We start from the raw sequence: 7,723 nt of genomic DNA, 5'->3' as shown, positions 1-7,723 counted from the left end.
CTATATCACTCGAAAGGTTTTCTTAACATGATTGATCCAACGCTCAGCTTCCTCGGACCCCTCAGTATCGTCGAAATTATTCAACTTTAAGTTATATACAGTCTCCAAGGGGGTCTTCTGGGGAGGACGGAGTAAGGACTGAATAACATTAGCAATAGCTTCACCAAGTTGTCTAATATCTGGAAAATTAGACTCAGAATAAGTATGTGGCTTTCTACGAAGAGGCATGGTTCTGACATAAAACATCAAAATGATTAGAATACCCACAAAATATGCAGGACTGCCAAACCTAATCTCTGATACCAAACTGACACACCCCGACCTAAATCGAAGCGTAATCATGGTCACATGAGGATGACGTAGCCATGTGCACAGTGTGGAAGTGATAGTGATATGAAATTGTTGGTATATAAAAACCAAACTAGCTAGTTTACACTAGATACATACGCAAGTGCGAGTAAAGGTGTTTAAAGTATACATACACATAGTCAGAGCATAGGTAACCTAGATGCAGTCCAGCCAGCTAAATATTAATTATACAAGACACGAAAGAAATTCCTACATTATTTGGAGTCTGTCAGAACTGCCGTAAGTCCTTGTATACCACAAACACGAATGTCTAACTAGAACATGGAAGGGCGCAAAACAGAAAATGTGAGTGGGCAAAAACAAAGCTTTTTGAAACCATTTGTCTTTCTAAAAATAATAATCCCTCACCATAAAACTCGTATAATTTCCCAAAAAATAATCATACATACGTATGTAGAAATCATGCTCGAGAGCAATGAAACCAAGTATATGCCATGTCAAGTATCTCAGTAATAAGTATGTAAGCCAGATGTTGTGAATCAATATAAAATGATATGTCAACCGGAGTCACCTAACATAACCTGAACGGCTGAACCCATAGCTCATAAAACAATTCCTGCACATGAGTCAGAACCACCTAATGTGGTATGTATGATAGGCTGGGTGTAAATAAGTACGCTCAAGTGCTACGATCACGTGAAGGTTGTGCAATGAATCGCGGGTCACCTACGAGTCGGAACCACCTAATGTGATCTGTACAACAGGTTGCCACCAAACTTGGATCCATGGTGAGCGTATGGTGCGAGAAGTGAACGATTACGTGAAGGATGCGCCCTGGCCTCAGGCGGGAGCACTAACACTAGGGTGCAGGATAATGAACTCTAAATGCATCTACGTATAACCATACATAATGCAACCACTACCATCATACAATACTCACATGAAGCTTACCTAGGCCTCCGCAGCGTCATTCAATATTATGCATACCCATACTAATGCATATATAAAAATGAAATGCAAGTAGGACATGGCACTTAAAAACATAATTCCATTTAGATTAGTTTCTGGGCAATGTAAAACATATATACATATATATAGAAAACCAAAAGCCCACTCACTGGTATGTAGCAGGGTCGTAACCCTCGAGTCTCGCTTGGCTACGCTCGTCCTCCAGAAATGTTTCACCTATATGTGAAACAACTAATTTAACGTTAATTCGAAAGTACATAACAAAAACCATGTAATAACTTACCATATTTTTAGAAAACTTTTCTCATGTCTCACGTGTCGGCCACGCGCAGGCATGTGCCAGGCACGCTAGACGAAAACCCTAATGGCGTTAGGGAATATTCCGTTAAATCAAAGAATATTTCATTATATTTACCTGACGCCGTTAGTATATTCTGTCAAATTTGACGGAATATTCTATGTCTTCTCCAATGGTCTTTGTCGGAGCCACTGTCTGCAACGCTGGATTCTGGAAATCTTAAAACCTGAATATCTCTCGCAATTCTCAACCAAAATTCACAAATTTTATATAGATTTGAAGCTCTTGAAGTCTAGAACACAACCATACCTATTCGAAGTCCTAAAACCGACAGAAAACGGCCGGAAAAATTCTTGGAAAAACCAACTAACTCTGCAATTCCACCATCATGTTTATTCTGATGTCCAAACTTCTCCAAAACTAGTCTAAAATTCTAGGGAGGTTGAGTGAGTACCTTACTAAGCCTCAAAACCATGTGGATCACCCACGATCATGTCGAAGCTATTTTACCTATTCGCCAAAGTTTCTGAAATCCGAGGTTTTCGAGATCAACTCAGTTAACAAATGGTACCACAAGATTCTAGAGCTCAAGAGACGTATGATTATAGAAACCTCAAGTTTGATCAGTGAAATCTGATGGTGTTTGAAGGTTAAAGGGCTCAGGTCGTACGGATAAAAGAGAGAGAAAGTTCAAGAAGAAAGGAGAGGGTGAGGGTTATACGTGTGTGTGTGTGTGTGTGTGGTCATGGGTTGGCCAATTTAAAATGGTCTCAAGCCCTAAATGGGCTATAGAATTTAGGGCTTACACAAAAAAGTCCAAATAGGAATAAAGCCAACCCAATCTCACTTATTCATCCATAACATTTTGGTTACAAACCTGATTCGGTCCTAACTCGCGTTAATACACTCGTGACGACGCGTATAATTTAATTACGCCTGCGAGAAAAATAATTTAAAACTATATGCATACATCCATGTCACTAAGCCTCGAGGGCATTATCGTCACTTTACACTTTAAGGGAGGAAATATATACAACAATTTGGGACGGGTCGTCATATATGATTTTGTTACTTAAATATAATCTTGATTCTGTTGTTAGAGGGGTTTATGGTACTTAGGATTGGTCCGTTTAGTAGTTTGCCATCTCAACATTTTCGTGGGAACAAAGGCAATTGAAAATCTTAACAATTTTCTTCTTCTGAAAATCAATCTTGACCTTTATTTTGTGATGCAAATCTTTGAAGTGTTGGATACTAGGGCATGAAGAGTGGAGTTTTAGCGTCAATTAGTGAGTTGATTAAAGTTGTGATTAAATTTTGTGTCACCCATATTCTAAGTTCAATCTCATAGATTTTTCAGTAGTAAAAAAATTATTTTTGGAGTCGGTAGAAAGAAGTACAACTAGAAAAGTGATTAGTGGTAAAAAGTATTACTATGAATCAGTGGCAGATGCACATTGGAACCAAGGTGGTCTTAAGACCACCTAGAGTCCTGATAATACACATGTGAAGGTCTTTCAAGAACTTTTCGAATGCGGTCTTTTTGTGCCCAACAAGTGTTTGAAGTAATGCATTCTAGGCATATTTTAGTGGCACTCAAAAGGTTGTGTCAAGAGCACTTGACAAATTATCTCAATAGCACTCATCAGATTGTTGTGGCATATGTTGATATTTTTTGACATGTGCACAAAATAGTTCCGCTGACGACAATTGTTCAGTGAAATTCCTTAACGAATAGATTGAAATTTTTTTTCGTGCTTCGAGCTCTATTTCTAATAAAAGACTTAGATCTTTAACACTGCAACCACCAATCTTCAAATCTTGGATGTGCAACTGTTATGATTTGAACATCAAGAGAGGTAATGCATAATAGATTATGAAGACAATGATTAAAACTTGAACACGTTAACTTTTCTTTCTATATTTAGCCTTCAACTTGTTTAAGAAACAAGCCAAGCTTGACTTAGACATGCAACTCGTAAAGCATGTGAGTAGCTCGTTAATGAGAAGCTAGATGAAAATGTTATACAAGAAGACCATCTCAATGTAGTAAATTAGCTTGTGTTTGACTTTTCTTTTTTACCCCACTTGAGATCGGCTCAAAAATAAATGAGGCAACCAAGTTGAGCTCTTATAAAATTGTAACAAAGTCAACTTAAACATGATGAAATTCGCAACATTTATAGCCCTAGTTAAATTTAGAAAAGTGATTTCACACATCTTTTTTATTTTTTCACACACCCACTTTATTTATGATCGTCAAATTGCATAAATTTAAAAAAAAAATGAAGCATAAACATAGGTGTTAAAGAAGCTAAAAAGAGTGTCTGATTATTCTTTCTTTAAACTTACTAGAGCATCATGGTGATTTGGAAAAAGTAGCTCAACATGAGAGGTCCGGAACTATTGTGGACTTGGACTATGGAGGTACATGTTCTTACTCATTAATGTTGCAGCCGAAACTTATTGGGCTTAGTTTATGGTAACTTTGCTTTGATCACTATCAAAGAATTTAATGGTGACATTTCTTTCTTCCAAATTGTGGCTCCACTCGTGCATTCCTATTCTTTTGGAGGGTGAAGTAGAAGATTTTTTTTTTTTTAACAAACAATATTATCTGCACTAAATGAGTATGGGTAGACTTAGCCTCACAATGAGTTAGCAACAATTTCATTCAAATTCATCTTTGGTCAGAATTGAATCGAAGATCTCTTACTTACAAGTGAAGAGGAATACCACTAGACCGTAATAAAAGTACATCTTTTAGACACCCCTACATTTAATAGTAAAAATGTACCTATATCATGGATAAATATATAGTCCATGTCCTTGCTACATGAAAATAATAGAACCAAAAAAATAGAAACGAGGGAAACTAAGGCAGATAGTAGGGTAACAGATAGTGGAATGCTTCCTTTGTCTTTCCTTATAAGCATTCCTTCAATGATAGGGTAGTTCATTACTATGACATAGAAGGGTATGAAAACTTGTATCAGCATCTTGTCCAACTCCCCCACAAAGATCCCTCTAGCAATCCCCACAGCAAACGATGCCATGTTCAAGATGACTAGGGCAACCATTGGAGCAAGAAATAGTAGTGATGTTTGGAAATCAAATACTCCCATATTGTAACGCTTGAGTTGTTCAACGTCGTCGACTTTATTCGTTGGAAAAAAAACTGGCTTCTCTCATACCAAGTTTCTTCATGAAAGCATCCACACTACCATAGAAGTGAGATGTGACTGACTTCATCATCCATATCCTCTGCTCATTACCCAATGTCGAAATGTTGACCCCGTTGCGAGCACCTTGTATAAATGTTTAGAATGGATTGATGGGAATATGAACAAAAATACAATGAAATAAGTATTTGACACCTGCAAAGAACAAGATCGTCATACTATCATGTCAAAATCATACTACTAAAGTTGTATAACAACTAATTAAGATGGTAATGCTTTCTTATATACTATACAAATACTTATATCGACAGACTGTGAGTTTGAATTTTTAACCACAAATGTGTTCATAATCAACCATAGTAAATGGTTCAGTTTCAGTCTTAACAACATAAAGCAAGTGAACATTTCCCTTGATAGTGAAAGTAATTATATATTTTGAATCATTTATACAAAAGAATTTTTAAAGAAACTTGTAAAAAAATATAGGTATAATGAGGGAAAATTATCTGAGGGTATAAAGGAATGCCATTGAGTAGGCAGAGTTGAGGAATGGTAGCAAAGCCCCAGAGTGAGTAGGCAGAGTTGAGGAATGGTAGCAAAGCCCCAGAGCGACAAGAAATAGAAAGCGCCATATATAAGAGGACTAAACTTGGAGATAGCAACATCAACCAAACCAGAGGACCATCTTGTCCCTTGGACCAAAAACTCATCCAAATTGGTGGTGCCACTGCCCAAGTATTGTGGCCTTTTTGGATCACAATACACTGAAATCCAACATTTGCAATGCAAATGAAACCCTGTGAAGTAATCTTCCACCACTGAACCGTATAAGAAACCAACCTGCATGCCACAAATAAAAGAAGATCACCATTACCATAAAGTTGGAGGAATGCTAGGCTCAGTCACCTCTCTAGCGGGTTTACTATGAGCGCTTGATACATTGTACCACTAACACGTATCAACTCCTCACAATTGACTAAGCTTGGCATAATTGTTTTTTCGAAATAAGTAACGTTTCAATAGTTTCATTTGGCTGTGCATTATTTCTCTGCATGAATATAGGATCAGGCTTGTTGATTTGGCGGAGGGATTTGATGAACTCATTGGATGGACCAAAACATTGTCTAAGTTTCATTGCATCCCCGGCTGATCATTCAATAATTGAAACTAATTAGTGACCTAAAAAACGTAAGAAAGCATATAATACAGACAAGTTCATAATTCTAATACATATGGTTATTAAACCAAATTAAGGTGATGTAATTAAGTGAATTTATATTTACCTTCACTAATGGAACTTCCACATAACGACACCCTCTTGATGTAGTAGCCAGTGCCAGACACACATGGCCCTCCAAGCCCATCATAACCTTTCCATAGCACCTATATATATACACGTTGTCAATATCAATTATAGTCAAAGATTATTATATGCATTTGTAATTATGACATATAATTAATTAATGTAAAATTTGGTCCTTGAGTTCTTACGTACCTTAAATGTTGATCTCAACTGACTGTTATAGATATCGTTGTTACTGATGTTGCAAAAATTTTGAGGGAATTGAACCAATGCTAGAGAGGATGATATCTTCGTGTCAAGATGGAAACACATTGCTTGCCGAGCCGAACTTGCATCATTGCAATGCATGTAAAAATCTAAACCTAATATGTAAGGTGAATTGCTTATAACTCCCAACACACGTAGCTGATCAAAACAATATCAACGTTACTTATCAAATAGTCTACTATGTAGGTAATTATGTCAAACTATCAATCTGAACTATCAATTAATTGAACGAGCTATTTTTTAGGACATAGTAGTTAATTGACAGCTAACTTGACAATATATAAGTAAGTTATACACATATATGGTAAGAGAATATTACTTAAAATCACTATTCAAAATATTCCCGTCTAGGCGCTAGGCGGTTGCTCACCATTCTGATTAGTTTCTAGGCGTTTGAAAATTAAGAAAGTACGTCTAGACCAACTTAGGCATCTAGCTAGCCCGCCTAGATGCCCCCCGACTAGGCATCCGTCTAAGTTGTGACTCTCACTTAGACAGAAAATTGTTAACTTTCATTTCCATTTTGTTTTTTCAATAAAATGTAAGAGACTTGTTGATTACTTAGATGAACATCATTATATGCTTGTTCCCCATGTTTTCAATATGTTCTAATACTTCATAATTTATATACCATTTTATTTTATAATTTATGTATCCTAATAAAATTTTGTGTTTGTTTAAGTATAAATAGGCACTTATTTACACAATATCTAATAAATTTACTTACATCCGCCTAGGTTCCACCTAGTTGTGTCCCAACCTACTGCCCGACTACCGTCTAACGTATTTTAGAAACTTTCTTAAAATCGACACATAAATTGAGGAAAGTTTACAAAAAGAAGAAATGCATGCATATAAAAACATTGAGCGCTCCGACCTTGAAATGGTGAGGTTGAGAAGGTCTTTTTTCACGAGAAACATAAATAAGAAGTGGTACATAGTAGTTAATTATCAAATAGTATACTATGTAGGTAATTATGTCAAACTATCAACCTGGGTTATCAATTAATTGAGCGAACTATTTTTTAAGACATAGTAGTTAATTGACAACTAGCTTGACAATATATAAGTAAGTAATACACATATATGGTAAGAGAATATTACTTAACATTGATCGACACATAAATAAAGGAAAATTTACAAAAAGAGAGAGATGCATGCATACAAGAACATTGAGCGCCCCGGCCTCGAAATGATGAGGTTTAGAAGGTATTTTTTCACGAGAAACATAAATAAGAAGAGGCATATTTTTGGCTTCATTTGCTTGAATTGCATCCTCATCATCACTGGACGTTTCTTGTATTACCTGCCAAAATTCCAGATATGGATCTAAAGATGAATTTGTATATATATCTAAACAATATTTGTCTTTCCTTACAATATTATGTTCTTTTG

General features: G+C 36.1%; 1 pseudogene; it reads right to left on the bottom strand.

Moving 5' to 3' along the window:
• Window positions 1-6,373, bottom strand: LOC137732730 (cellulose synthase-like protein E1; annotated as a pseudogene).
• Between the last annotated feature and the right edge of the window lie 1,350 nt (window positions 6,374-7,723).

This window comes from Pyrus communis, chromosome 4, assembly GCF_963583255.1.
Source record: "Pyrus communis chromosome 4, drPyrComm1.1, whole genome shotgun sequence".
In the NCBI taxonomy this organism is placed as follows: Eukaryota; Viridiplantae; Streptophyta; class Magnoliopsida; order Rosales; family Rosaceae; genus Pyrus; species Pyrus communis.
The sequence above is the reverse complement of the archived record's forward strand: the minus strand, read 5'-3'. Positions and strand labels throughout refer to the sequence as shown.